At 40.2% G+C, this 14,893-nt stretch overlaps 1 protein-coding gene across 2 annotated transcripts in view; it reads right to left on the bottom strand.

Moving 5' to 3' along the window:
* Positions 1-14,893, bottom strand: part of LOC122946757 (gamma-aminobutyric acid receptor subunit beta-4-like) — a 454,454-nt gene that overhangs the window by 210,359 nt on the left and 229,202 nt on the right. The gene's annotated exons all lie outside the window — the stretch shown is intronic.

Below are 14,893 nucleotides of genomic sequence, written 5' to 3'. Positions count from 1 at the left end.
TCTGTGCTTTGGTCTGATGAGTCCAAATTTGAGATCTTTGGTTCCAACCACCGTGTCTTTGTGCGACGCAGAAAAGGTGAACGGATGGACTCTACATGCCTGGTTCCCACCGTGAAGCATGGAGGAGGAGGTGTGATGGTGTGGGGGTGCTTTGCTGGTGACACTGTTGGGGATTTATTCAAAATTGAAGGCATACTGAACCTGCATGGCTACCACAGCATCTTGCAGCGGCATGCTATTCCATCCGGTTCGCGTTTAGTTGGACCATCATTTATTTTTCAACAGGACAATGACTCCAAACACACCTCCAGGCTGTGTAAGGGCTATTTGACCATGAAGGAGAGTGATGGGGTGCTGTGCCAGATGACCTGGCCTCCACAGTCACCGGACCTAAACCCAATCGAGATGGTTTGGGGTGAGCTGGACCGCAGAGTGAAGGCAAAAGGGCCAACAAGTGCTAAGCATCTCTGGGAACTCCTTCAAGACTGTTGAAATACCATTTCAGGTGACTACCTCTTGAAGCTCATCAAGAGAATACCAAGAGTGTGCAAAGCAGTAATCAAAGCAAAAGATGGCTACTTTGAAGAACCTAGAATATGACATTTTCAGTCGTTTCACAATTTTTTGTTATGTATATAATTCCACATGTGTTAATTCATAGTTTTGATGCCTTCAGTGTGAATCTACAATTTTCATAGTCATGAAAATAAAGAAAACTCTTTGAATGAGAAGGTGTGTCCAAACTTTTGGTCTGTACTGTATGTTTTTAGCCATAATATATTTAAATATATTATTATCTATTTAGAATATATAATATATTAGAATATATGTAAATATATTATGGCTAAAACATCAGTAGTAGTTTCCCACATATTATGCATTCATATATATAATAAGTATGATTGTATCTCTCTCTCATATATATATATATATATATATATATACAAAAAAGAAGATTCGGCGGCACCAGTATGCTGGCTCAGGTGCTATGTCCAAGGGAATGAGCTTCAACCTTCTTATATATGTAGAAAACGGGACAGCACTCCAAGACTTGAAGAGGATAGATATCTTTATTCACCCATGTGAAAAATAATAGCAACGTTTCAGCTCACAACTGAGCCTTTCTCAAGCCTATTTCATATATATATATATATATATATATATATATATATATATGTATGTAATTACAAATTTTTTACAATTACAATATAAAATGTGATATACAAAATTGCAAAAAAAATATATATACTTCTGAAGGGATCCAAACTCACAACCTTCTACAATACAGCCCAGAATGTTAACCACTACACTATAGAGCTGCATGGCCATTTGCAAAAAAATAAAATAATATGAGACCTTCTGTATAGGAATACTTACTACTAGCAACTGGCCATGCAGCTCTATAGTGTAGTGGTTAACATTTGTGGCTGTTATGTCGAAGGTTGTGAGTTCGAATCCCACCAGAATCTTTTCAGAAATAGAGGCTAAATTAGTTTTAAATACACTGGGTGTCCTCAAGCACTGACTCTATATATGGACATAGCTATATATGGAGTCAGAGCAAGGACTCCTAAGCCGAACTAGAGTTCAGACACCCTCTCCTCTTTAGAGCAGGGGGTGCCTGGTTTAATGTTTTCCCATGGACTTCCATTGTGCTCAGGTGCTCTGTAGAGCACCCAAGCATCATGAAGTGTTCTATTCGAGCACCAGAGCACCAGAGCACTTTGGTGTTCGACCAACACTAATCATATCCTTTTTCCACCACACTAATTAATACTGTAATTTCATTATACTAATTGTCCTAGTAGCGCACTAGCAGTCTATATAGGGGATGGCACTGCATGCTGCACACAAGGGGATGGCACTGCATGCTGCACCCTCTTCCGAAGGTATGCTTACCGCACACCAAAGAAACACCACCGTGCAATAAAATCAGGGGGACGCCAAACGAGGCAACGGTGAAGGGATGACGGGGAACGCCACTCACCACGCCGTCAGAGGCGAAACCCCCAGAACGCTCTCCCTCCGAAGAGCGCGCATGTACCCCTTCCGCAGACGGCGGTACATGCTTCACCCTCTTTCGAGGGACCTCCAAGCAAGGAGCCGTTCCGGTCATACTGTCACGGCTGAGGATGGGGGAAATCCTCAGCCGTGCGGTGACGGAAGATGTCCAGTCGCTACTCGCCAGGAACACAGAATTAGGGAGCAGGTCACCTCCTGTTGCGTCCCTAATGCTGACCCTGTCTCCTACCTGCATGGGCCGACCTTGATGGTAGGAGGACCCATGCGCCGGAACCTCGGAGCCCTGACTTACCCTCCGTCCGGTCCCTGGGCTAAGGAGCAGGGTAAGACAACCCACTCCTCCTAGGAACGGAGGAGCAGGAGTCTCACTGACCAAGCAGCATGAAGATGGGGGTACATAAACAGAACTATGGATAAGACAGATGAACCCTAACAGTTCCACACATACCTGTCTCAGCCTAGCTGACTGGAACCCGTGCAAACGCTGTCCACACAAACAAAGGTAAACAGCACTCACATGAAGACACACAGGGACCAGGACATCCATAGCTGCACAAAAAGCAAAGACACAGGACATCAACAACAAATCACGGAATAATAACATATGACCAGAAGGGTGGCCCTTACAAGGAGATAGAAATCACAGGAGGCTGCTACAGCAAAGCATGACTGAAGCAACCACCTGAGCCATGCCAAAGACAGAAGCTATATAGGCCTAAGTGGCCACACCCACCGGTCAGACACACCCAGTGACATCACACACACTGGGAAGAGAGTTAACCCTTCCAGCACCACAGGAAAGGGAAACACCAACTTAAAGAAACCGTGTCCAAACACAACAAACACACTGTGGTTGTTACCGCTTGCAACGAAATGGGTGGCAACCGTGTCCTGGGAGTCAGCCCAAAGGCCGGGACACTGCCACCACATGTACACATCACCAAACGTTGCCACGGGCAACCACAGTGCAGGAAAGGTGTCAGTGCACACCACACAATACACAGACAAACATTGGTGCATCCATACACGCACACAGACTCCAAAGGGACCGCACACACACCTGTTGTCCGCGGCAACCGCACCCGAGACAAGAAACATCATGCCTCAAGCTGCGGTTGAAATAACAACCCAAACCGCGGACAACAGTATGCGGCTCCCAAGGAGTCACGGCCAAAACCGTGGCCGTGACATGGTCCTACAAGGGTTTGGCCAGTTTATATTAATAGCTGCATATGTGCTGGTAAAAGCTCATGCAGGCAGCTAGTAATAATCGGCATAGATTTCCAACTGTCTAATAAGAATAATTCTTGTTTACATGCAGGTCCTCCGACTCACATGACAGCGCTGAGAATCTTCCATCAGCCTCCATTTTTCCCAGCACAGTTCTGGCATGCAGATCAGGGGAACTGCGTTTGAACTTGAAATTCTCTTTTAAACTAATGGACATCAGTGCCGTTAGTTTAATAATGATTATTACTAGCTGCAGGCATTTGCTGTTACCAGCACATGTGCAGCTTGTGATATAAACTGGCCAACCCCTTTAACAGCTCATCTTGGCTCTTGCCCTGGGAGATTGGAGAGAGGTAGGGCTGCCCAACCCACCAATCACTAGCATATAGATATTCTGTCACTCTTCCATGGTCCCAATTGCACTCACAAGGAGCAGGATGGCACGGCTGGATGACATTGGCAGCTCTAGCCTGTTGCTGCTGTTGCTACCACCCCCCCCCCCCCACCCCCTCCTTATACTGCTACTTGTGACGGCTAATCATTTTTGCCACTACTCGTTCCTTTGGAGGGCCCAAGCAAAGAATGGTCAGGAGAAGCCGGGGTCAAATACCAGGAGAGTAGAGAAGTACCAGAGGAGTCTGCAAAAAGTAGTCAGGTGGGATCAGGTGAGTATTCAGTAGTCCAACAAATAGCCAGGAACCTAGAATTAACAGGCAACCTGTGGCCAGCAGGCTGCCTGTATTTATATATAACCAATTGAAGGAGTAAGGTAAGTAAAATATAATTTGATTTAAAGAAAATATACTACAATAGTACAAAAATACTCAATTTTATTAAGAAAATCACAAAAGACACATGATCAGCACTGGTCACAAATAAGACAATACATACAGGTTACAATACATGTTAAAAACCAAGTGAACCGATGGTGGGCTGCCAATACATATATCTAAGGTAAAGTGCAAGTGCATGATTATACCCAAAAGGTCATAAGTGGTGGACATATAGTGTCCAAAAGCTGTAGCTATTAGACACCACAAATATCCACACGTATATATGTGTCAAAATTTGCCACAAGCCGGTGTGAATATATACACCAAAGTTATCAAAATTAGGGCAATACCAATAATCACAATTGTATTTGACACATGATGGAAGCTATTATATATACTGACCAATTGATTCAATTGTATCGTGCAGCAATACCACCGGTCCACTCCCCAACGCACGTTTTGCGTACAGCTTTTTCCCAATACCCCTTGAAAAAGCTGTACGCGAAACGTGCGTTGGGGAGTGGACCGGTGGTATTGCTGCACGATACAATTGAATCAATTGGTCAGTATATATAATAGCTTCCATCATGTGTCAAATACAATTGTGATTATTGGTATTGCCCTAATTTTGATAACTTTGGTGTATATATTCACACCGGCTTGTGGCAAATTTTGACACATATATACGTGTGGATATTTGTGGTGTCTAATAGCTACAGCTTTTGGACACTATATGTCCACCACTTATGACCTTTTGGGTATAATCATGCACTTGCACTTTACCTTAGATATATGTATTGGCAGCCCACCATCGGTTCACTTGGTTTTTAACATGTATTGTAACCTGTATGTATTGTCTTATTTGTGACCAGTGCTGATCATGTGTCTTTTGTGATTTTCTTAATAAAATTGAGTATTTTTGTACTATTGTAGTATATTTTCTTTAAATCAAATTATATTTTACTTACCTTACTCCTTCAATCGGTTATATATATTCTAATTAGGGGTAAGCCCGCAATTTTGTTAGGGCTATATATAGGTTTTGCCTGTATTTATAGTTGGGTCTGAGGGTAATGTGACGTGGCCAGCATCAAATGACCGACAGACAGGCAAGTCGAGCACCGAGTGATCAGCTCGGCGCTCAAGGCAGACCTAGGAGCAGGGAGCCTCCGCCTGGGAACGCGGCCAAACACAAATCCTTGCTCTCGAAGCTAAGCAGCAGGTCTGCAGCTGATGGGAGACCGAGTGCGTCTTTGGCGCCCCGTGACATAGTATCTGTATACTCCCTTCTATTATGACGGAATGAATAACGGAATGCCTCTAAAGGCATTCAGTTATGCATTCCGTTATGGTCCGTGGTAACGGAATCCATATTGCAATTCAGTAAATACTGCAACACGAACCTGCACACAAACTTCAAAATATGAAATTCGCTCATCCTTAGGGATGAGCGAATTTCATATTTTGAAGTTTGTGTGCAGGTTCAAAATAAAGTATAATTTATTTTTAATATAAAAGTGATTTTATGCTGAAAAAGTAGTAAAACATGAAAAAAAATATAGAAGTTTAGTATCACCATAACTGTATCAAGCCACAGAATAAAATGATCATATCATATATACTGCATGAAAATGGTATAAAAAGTGATCAAAAAGATATATGTACCCCAAAATGATTAGTATTGATCAGGAATATTTGAATTTCGAATTTTTATCGCGAATATAGGTACTTCTAAATATTCGCGGATTTTCGAATATAGTGATATATATTCGTAATTTTGAATATTCTTTTTTTTTTTTTTAATCAGTACACATGATCCTTCCCTGCTTCTAGCTCGTGGGCCAATGAGAAGGCTGCAGTATATTTGACTTTAGGAGTAGTGTTGTTTGCGAATTTTCGTAATGCAAATTTTTGTAATGCGAATTTTTATTGCAAATTTTTTAACTTACAACTATTAGACAAAGAAAATTATAGCACTATATTAGCTAAATTGCTCTATATTAGTTTTTTCGAATATTCGCTATATTGCTATAACTTTGTTTTTTTAAATATTCGTAATATTCTAAAACAAGAATATATAGCAATATAGCGAATATTTGAAAAAAAAGAATATAGAGCAATTTAGCTAATGTAGTGCTATAATCTTCTTTGTCTAATAGTTGTAATTTTTTTCTCATATGAAGTTCAGATTGGAAAAAAATTACAACTATAAAAAAAAGATTATAGCACTATATTAGCTAAATTGCTCTATATTAGTTTTTTTTTTGAATATTCGCTATATTGCTATATATTCTTGTTTTAGAATATTACGAATATTCGAAAAAAAGAATATAGAACAATTCAGTTAATATAGTGCTATAAACTATAATCTTCTTTGTCTAATAGTTGTAAGTTGAAAAATTCGCATTATGAAAATTCGCATTATGAAAATTTGCAAATTACACGATCATTACCTTGCTGATTTTTCGAGTAAAAAAATCATAGAATATATAACGAATATTCGAATTTGCGAATATTCGGCAAATTCGAATATGACCCCTGCCGCTCATCACTAAAAATGATATCAATGAAAGCTACAGTTTGTCCCATAAAAAGCAAGCCCTCACACAGCTACATTGGTGCAAAAATAACAAGGTTATGGCCCCTAAAAACAATTTCAGAAAATTCCATGTTCGAAAATCCAGATGCCGCTCCTTTTCTTTCTGACCGACGCCATGTCCCCAAACAGCAGTTTATGACAAAATATTGGGTCTTACCATATTCAGGAAAAAACGCAGAACAAATTTTGGGGTGTATTTTCTCCTGTTATGCCTTATGAAAATGAAAACTTTGGGGCTAAAGCAACATTTTATTGGACAGAAGATGTAATTTTTCATTTTCACAGCCAAGTGTTTCTAAATTCCATGAAACGCTTATTGGGTCAAAGCATTCACTTCACCCTCAATCAATTCCTTGAGCGGTGTAGTTTCCAAAATGGGGTCACTTTTTCGGTTTCCTTTCTAGGGGTACTTCAGGGTCTCTTCTAATGTGACATAACACCCAAAAACCATTCGAGCAAAATCTGCCCTCCAAAAACAATATTGGTCTCCTTTCTTTCTGTGCCATGCTGTGTACCCATGTGATTTACAACTACATATATGGAGTTTTTGTAAACTGCAGAATCCAGATAATAAATATTGAGGTTTGTGTTGCTGTTAACCCTTGATGTGTTACAAAAACAAATTGATCAAAGTTTACAATCTGCAAAAAAATAAAAAATACATTTTTAAATGTCACCTCCATTTTGCTTTATTCTTGTGGAACACCTAAAGGGTTAACAAAGTTTTTTTATTTTTATTTAAGTTTTGTATAAAATGAAGGGTGTAGTTTCTAAAAATGTGGTCATTTTTGGTTGATATCTATTATCTAAGAACTGATTTGGTCCTTAAATTGGTCAAAAATTCTTAGCCTTCTAACATCCTAAAAAAAAAAAAAAAATTACTAAATGATGCCAACATAAAGTAGACATATGGGGAATGTTAATTAATAACTATTTTGCAAGGAATTATTATTTGTCTTAAATAGTGATGAGCGGCATAGGCAATATGCAAATTTTCAATATTTTGCGAATTTTTGGCCGAATATTCGCCATAATTTCGAGAATTCGTGATCTGCAGTCATTGTTTACTTGATTGTGAAAATCATCAATGTAATATATTTGTGATAAATTCATGATTAGAGTATTCAACACTATTCGCAAATTTGAATATATAGCACTATATTCTAAATATTCGCAAATTCTCGAAGTGCCGATAATCGCGATTAAAATTCACGATTTGAATATTCACTCTCAACATTAGTCCTAAAATCGGAGAAATTCAAATTGATAAAAACGCTAGTTTTTCCAAATTTTTGGGTAAATTTGGGATTTTTTTATACATAAAGGTGAAGCATATCAACTCAAATTCACCACTATCATGAAGTAAGATGTGTCATGGAAAAACAATCTTAGAATCGCTTGGATCCGTAAAAGCTGGCTTTAGCTGGAAGGGGTTAATACTGACGCACAGTAACTGTATGCATAACAGAACAGATTAACGATGAATGTTGGGGCACTTGACAATGATGCACAAGGCAATATATGACACCTGCCTTTAATACTTAGGCACAGTAACTGTGTCCCTAACAGAATGAATTTACTGTGAATTATACATTCTCTCTGCACTCTCCCTGCACTCTCCCTGCACTCTCCCTCTCCAAAACTGGACAGATCCCCAGCGAGTATAGACAATTGGGTTTAGTAGTGCTTTATGCTGGATATGATGAACTCCAACAGGCTGTTCCTCTACCAGAACAGCCTGCTGCATAGTCAATGGGCCCAGACGGTGAAAGGCTGGATCAGGCTGGATCAGGCTATGCCGGATACGATGAATTGTGGCAGGCTGTTCCTCTGCCGGGACAGCCTGCTGGACAGTTTTAATGCTAGTGTGAAAATAGCCTTAGCAGAGTGTGCTGCCTTTAGGGAGCTGACAACATTCACTCAGCCTCACTGGAAGATACCTAGCTGGCATTATTTCTCTAAAAATGCTATCCCATGTACTCTCAAGTGGAAAACGTAGCCTGTTCCTTGCAATTCTTGCTATGCAGCACGATGCACGGCATGTTGGACACCTGGAGCAACTGTTATGGGAAGGGACAGTACACATCTTAAACGGCCCACTGGTTCAATATTTTTTATAGAGAGGCAGCACCGCAGCATTAAGGCCAGGAGAGACCTATTGACAACTCAAGTTTGTGTCAGTTTAGTTTACACACTAGCTGCTTATCTGCCTCCCCCACTTCCTCATAGACATCCTCCTGTCCCCAACATCAGCAGGGCATCACTCCACATGTGTAAAGTAAAGCATTGCCATGCGATGTTAGAACTCATCGGCCTGGGATGAGAGTAACCACACAGCCAATCACTTGATAAAGTGCATCAAGCACCAGATATTCTGCTGGCTGTCTCCCAGTCACCTTCAACTGGGAAAGGTGGTCAGAATCAATGGCTGGAACATTGTGGCCACACTGCATTTGTGGTAAATAGCAAATGCTCCCTGCATGGTGCACATACAGTATATACATAGTCGTGCTACACTTTTTGAAAAAGTACACTGGTGCTGGTAATGTCCAAGAGACTGTCCACACATTTCAGCCAATCTTATGTGTCAAGGATCTACCTCCTGGACTTCCAGCAACACAACGGTCTGTTGTTCCAACTGCAATGTTTCAATTCGCTGGAATTCTACACCTGCTAGTGCATCTGTATGAACGGTCGGTCTAAAGTCGTGAATGCATTAGACCACCACAGCAGGAAACCTGTCATTTACTAAAGCCATTTGAAGAGGCCACAAAATTTGTCAGTATGGATGACTGCGGCATAAACAATGTCATCCCCTCATATTTATCATAGAACAGACACTCGCACTGATGTATGTTCAAAACAAGCCACTTTTTCTTCTGACACTTTTGTGTTTTTGTGAATTTGCGTGTAAAAATAAGGCAGGGCATTCTGCCCTTGTTAATGCATAATTTTAGGATGATTGTGTGAAACGAGCCACTCTTTCCTCTGACAATTAACACTTGAGCAAGTCACGTGTGTGTATATATATATATATATATATATATATATATATATATATATATATATACATGGTGGGCCATTTATATGGATACACCTTAATAAAATGGGAATGGTTGATGATATTAACTTCCTGTTTGTGGAACATTAGTATATGTGAAGGGGGAAACTTTTTAAGATGGGTGGTGACCATGGCGGCCATTTTGAAGTCAGGACATTTTGAATCCAACTTTTGTTTTTTCAATAGGAAGAGGGTCATGTGACACAACATTTCACAAGAAAAACAACGGTGTGCTTGGTTTTAACGTAACTTTATTCTTTCATGAGTTATTTACAAGTTTCTGACCACTTATAAAATGTGTTCAATGTGCTGCCCATTGTGTTGGATTGTCAATGCAACCCTCTTCTCCCACTCTTCACACACTGATAGCAACACTGCAGGAGAAATGCTAGCACAGGCTTCCATGTATCCGTAGTTTCAGGTGCTGCACATCTCGTATCTTCACAGCATATGCAAATAATACATTGCCGATTTTCGCAATCAAGAATAAAATCTCGAATTTGCGAATTCACGAGTATATGACAAATATTCTACCCCAGCAAGGGAGCTGGTGGAAAGAAGCGCCAAAGTTATGCACTGTGTTTAACAGATGCAAACTAGTTACTAGGGACACTATGGGGGGGAGAGAAAGAGAGAATATGGCGATATAATTGGGTAGCTTTATAATTTTATCAGAGAAAGATTAACAAAGAGAGTAAGTGAAGTACTGGTCACTGTCCTTTCATGCAATTTGCTGGCAAGTTCTGCATTACAAAAGCATGCAAGGAACTTGTGTTTTTCTGTATGAACAGCCAGCTAGCTTTTTTTTAGTAAAAATTTTTTTACAGTTCATAGGCTTATTGCCAACACCCCAATAGCATATATTTCTGCTGCAAATGCTGAGCAATTGCCCCTCATTTTTTCAAAAAATTATACTGTACATCATTAGTAAATGTGTACTGTGCTGCAATAACAGCATTCATATACCAGTTAACTGTTAATGCACTGTATTTGTCAAGATACCTGTATTATATGTGTTGTTGCATCAAGATTACAGTGCATTATTACTGAACACATTTTGCTGGTTAATGCGTTGTCCTTCATCAAGATACAGTGTATTACTGAAAACATTGTACTGTAATAACTACATTAACATAGCAGTTTTTTTCCATGCATTGTTTTACCATTGTAAATTGTCAATACTAGTATGCAGTGTCTTTGTAGAAGGGGAGGGACATTAAATTGTGCCTCTCTCTTTAAATGACAGAAAAAACACTTGCAGTTTTGCTAGTACTGTTTAATAATATGTGTGCCAACCCACGACTTTTCATTTATAGGCCTCGTAATAAAATGTCTGGTAAACAGAAGAGTGGAAAATGAAAGACCCATCCCTCCTCATCCAAGAGTCAAAATCTGGGTAGTAATGCAAACTTCAGTAGCAGCACCAGTCATCCAACCAGTAGTAGTTGTAAGCCACAGTTCTTCTTCGCTTCTGAAAGCTGCCACATTATTATTGAGGACAAAGAGGATGAGATTGTTGACTGGATGGCTCATTCCTCCTCTCAATTGTCAAAGCAAAGCACACACCACCTACTCATATCAATCAAAAGTTTAATTATGTGGTACCTATTATGTGGTACCTATATGTGCCAATACCCTACATGTTCATAAACAAAGCCAGGATATAAAAAAAGCACACCACACTATAAACAAAAATATTAATTCTCTATTTGAGCTAATAATGTAAATATTGTCATTTTAAAACATACCAAAAAAAAATTATTACAGAACATTGAACATGTCCCTACAAATTGCGTCACCCCCAATAGGATAGAAATCTCATATGCAAAAAGTACAGCAAATTCACTCAACAGATCACGATTCACTACATATAAACCGATAAATATCAATTGAATACAATATCACAAATTAAATAAAATTAAAAAAACTAAATGTGACATACAATACATAGGTAAATAAAGAGTTTAGCGCATACCCAAATAGAGGGAACATACAGTACTCAATGAGCGAGTACATGCATCTTCATCAGAGGATCATGTTTACTGTAAGATTCTTTTTTTTGTTTTTACGTTTTTAAATTTCTTTGTTCACGTCATTTGCTCAAATAAATAAATCATATTTTTGTATATAGTGAGGTGTGCCTTTTGTATGTGTTCACTCTTCCTCTCAATCACAGCAGGATGATGTAGATGTCACCTCTAAGTCTAACATCGTGCTTTGGAGTTACCATTCCTCCTGCTACTCCTCCTTGCAGCCCCAGGGGCTAAGAATAAGCAACAAAACCCCACAAGCTATGAAGCTTAAGTATCTCTGTTGTTAATGAGTTGTGTGAGAACAGTTAATGTTTGGACAGCCATGAGGAAACAATTCAGGAGGAGGTAGGGGATCCAATACATAGATGTGTTGGTAATAGTAGTGGCACTTGTACCCACAGTGGTGGTGGAGGTAAGGGAAGTGGAAGGGACAGTGGCACTTGGGGCAAATACAGAGCAGCGACTCTGGAGGGAGCCCACGATGACACACAGTACCAACAGTCTAAAAGTGGCAGGGAGAGTGAGGACTATGACAATGATGGTGTGTTGGATAGGACTAGACATGAGCAAAGTTTTTAAAGCTTTCCTGAATATTCCCCAAAAAATATGATTACATCCAAATTAATTAGTCACAAAGTGCGTTATAACTCTTGCAGGGAGCGTGTATCTCAGTGTACATCACTGTGCATTGCAGAACCATGCTTAGCTAATCCACTGTGGTAGTGAAACGGTTACCGTGAGTCAGTATGACAGGCAGGTGACAGGGGTCACTTTTAGACTCAGTTCACTCTTCAATTATTTGGTCAGTTATGGGTCAAAAACTGACCAAATAACTGGTGTGAACTCAGCCTTACAGGTCAATGTTAGCATCAGGTATAATGTACTTAATTGTGCAGTGTCCAAAGATTCTACTATAGAGAGAAAGAGTGCTCTCCTTTTATACCATCTGCTGATTCCACATAGATTGCTAGAGAACAAGTTACACACTGATACAGGTACTGGGCCTATGACAGGGTGGAGAGGGTGTCAGCCGTAAGTTTGTGTTGATGTCACTATTTATTTTTCCCTTCTTCTGATCCATCACAGGAACAACCCCCCAAAAACGGATCCTGTCTTGAGCATCCACCTTCACACGGTCAGTATTTGGTCAGTAATTAATCAGTATTAGCAAGGGCAAAAGAACAAAACAGGAGTGGGCCCAAAACAGAGAAGACATGTGATGGGAATATTTGCATGTCTTGTGTGTTTTGGACCCACTACTGCCTTTGGCTTCCAAATGATGAGCAAATCCTGATGCAAAATACTGACCGTATGATAGTGTGATGAGTTTTGGCTATTTGGCTCTGAAATTGGTTTTATTCAGATGGAAAAGACGTCCTGTATTCAGGACTTTAATGGGCTCTATCACAAGGTCAGTATTTGGTCAGTTTTTTGCATCAGTATTTCATCAGTATTGGTAAGACAAAAGAAAAAAACAGGACTGGGTCTAAAACAGAGATGACACGTGATGGGAATATTTTCATGTCTTCTGTGTTTTGTACCCACTCCTGCTTTTGGCTTCCAAATCATAATCAAATCCTGATGCAAAATACTTACTGTGTGATAGAGGCCTTATGGATGCTCCAAAGAAAGGATCAGTTGTGTTTTTGTTTTTCAGTTCTTCTGACAGATCAGAACAAGGGTATGGAATCAGACGGGTGGTAGCATCAGAATAGTGGCTAAAGCACGTGGCCAGAAGTAACAGGCCATTTTTCACAATGTTTTGGAGTGGCACCCAGACTGACCTAATCTGATGCATCAGGCACTGGTGTGTGGAAATCCTGGCTGATCCACTCCTGATTTATCTTTACAAAGGTTAGTCTCTCAACATTTTGTTTCATGAGAGACTCCAGACTTAAGTTGCTGCTGATGGAGCTGGTGCTGCTCCTGCCAACCCCCCCAGCCCCCTTCAGCAGTCATGGAAGTGGATCATGACCACAGTGGGCCCCCAGATCAGACCTTTGTGAGGATGGGCAATGGTGCACATAAGCAGCGACCAACTGACAACATAGGATGTCTTGACAGTAGTTGAGTTTATCCTCCCTCTCAGCAGGTGGAAAAAAGGCTGGCATTTTGGAGCGGTAGCAAGGGTCAAACATGGTGGAGAACCAGTAGTCATCCGTCTGCCGAATGGTGATAGTACGGCTGTCACTACACAAGCAACTCAACATGCATCTGACCATTTGCACAAGGGAAGGGCCTTCCTGCCTCCACAGGGCTTAGATGGTGGTGACATGTAGGCACCATGTCTCCTGTCCCCTGGACAGCCAGATTTATCAGCATCTGCTCCAGGACATATTTTGTTCTCGCCAGCACCCTGGTGATCATTTGAGCGGTCATGTGATATTACGGGGCGGGTTTCTGCCCGGCGCCACGTGATGAGGTGGGATAAGCCCATTGGATATCTATTGGGTGTGGATTGATTGAGTGAGGTATATATAGGTAGGTCTAGGACATGGCAAGACATGCCCCCTGGAAGAAGTGCACTTTGCGAAACGTACGTCGGGCTTTCGGCTCTCCCCAAACTGGTTGGTATTTATCATTACAGGTATTTTGCCTCTTGTATTTATGTTTAGGGTGTAGTTGGTTGTTGGCTGTGTTGGGTGTCGGCCATGCCACCGCATATACCCTGCTATACCCCGTTTTTCACACAGTGAATTTGCTTTTCATATTGAGTTGCAGAGAATTTTTTTCCTGGGATAAGGGATGATCCATTTATGGGGTAGATGATTTATGTTTATTGTCACCCCACTATCAATACCTGGTATCCCCACACTACTGTATTTTACCTAATTGATCAGTACTTTCTGTAATGGATTAACTGGTGATACAATATGTCTCAAGTTATGGTAATATACCTATGAAATATTTACCACATATTACCTCTGCTTTGGGGTTTGCCTGTTTTTCTACTTTTTAACACATTTTTTACTCAACGTTGAAGTGATTAATAAAGATGTCATTTTTGTATTTATCTTTGTGTGGCTTTGATTACTTTTAGAATTTCTTATGTAAAAAGCAATGTGAACACCAAAATAGCAATAGTGTTAGACTTAGCGTTTTCACCCCAATTAGTGCAGCAAGATGTAATAGTCATTCAGCATGCACAATCAGGCAAAGTCCATAAACGTAGATT

Source organism: Bufo gargarizans, chromosome 9 (genome assembly GCF_014858855.1).
Source record: "Bufo gargarizans isolate SCDJY-AF-19 chromosome 9, ASM1485885v1, whole genome shotgun sequence".
In the NCBI taxonomy this organism is placed as follows: Eukaryota; Metazoa; Chordata; class Amphibia; order Anura; family Bufonidae; genus Bufo; species Bufo gargarizans.
Note: the sequence above shows the minus strand (reverse complement) of the source record. Positions and strands in the feature narration are given on the sequence as shown.